Source organism: Plectrocnemia conspersa, unplaced genomic scaffold (genome assembly GCF_051122295.1).
Source record: "Plectrocnemia conspersa isolate PC_06_02 unplaced genomic scaffold, ASM5112229v1 ptg000011l, whole genome shotgun sequence".
Lineage (NCBI taxonomy): Eukaryota > Metazoa > Arthropoda > Insecta > Trichoptera > Polycentropodidae > Plectrocnemia > Plectrocnemia conspersa.
The window spans coordinates 23751564-23752729 of record NW_028277175.1 but is presented as its reverse complement, the minus strand read 5'-3'; positions in this window follow the sequence as shown (position 1 = coordinate 23752729).

Sequence of the window (1166 nt, the reverse complement as noted above, 5' to 3'; positions counted from 1 at the left end):
TGTGAATGTTTTATTTATTTATTTTAATTACACCACATAATACTCTAACTTAAGAAATCGATTAATATTTTTATTATAATAATACTCTTTTTAAGTCTCCTTGAAAGCATATTTATTAGGTATGCCTTTTAAAATGCTAATTTTTAAGTATTGTACATCTTCTAGAATTTATTCGATCTTCATGTAACTGCTCAACATCTCCATACAAAAGGTTTCGCACAGCTGTTCACTTTTTCATATTTGAAAGATAAGAGCATGCTCTTATCTCTCACTCACTCTCGTCACTTAACACGCGAGCGATCGAGAGGGAAACTATCTCACCGCCCGCGCCTGTTGCAAATGGCTAGCAATTATTTTACTGTACAAATTGTTTGTAACAATATCTGTAATGCACAAAAAAATAGACTGAATTATATAAATACATACCAATATTAAGAATATAGCTATATGTCACTACAATATATTTCACAACCATTATTTTCATGAATCATTATGTTTTATAAACGTATTAGAAACTGTCGGGTTAGTCAAGTCGCACCAAAGAAACCAAGAGGTCACATGCGGCCTTAAGGCCGCAGTTTCCAGCCCCTGAATTAGGCTATACAGCGCATATGTATTTCTGAAAGGTAGTCATTCCTAATTGAGTATTATCCAGCGACTTTCCAGTCATACGCAAATTAATGAGAACGTAAGTATCAGTAAGGAGCGCAATTATATACTATTTATGGTCAAAAAAATAATTTCGACTACTGGTTATGTATTTGGAAGGGTTTGGTAAACGTCCATTGTTTACGTTTTTGAAGTGTGTTATTCTTGGTTTTTCTTATATGGCAATTTCTCTTGAGAATTTATAAAAGACGCCTTACATATTTTTTAATTAAAACCATGTTTTTCTAGAACAAATACAAGTTTCACAAAAAATATTTTTTTTAATTTTAAATCAAATTTCTGAATGCTTGATTTAAAATTAAAATGAATAAGAAATAACTTACTTTTTACCATTACTTCATCAGTTTACCAAAAATATATCTTTCTACATCAATAGATCCACTTTCTCACAAGTGAAACCATAAATATTGTTGCAATGTAACGTAATGAGTCATAATCACGCAACTGTTGGATTTCTTTCTTTAAGAAATCTTTTGATATTTTCGTTTTCCCTTCAT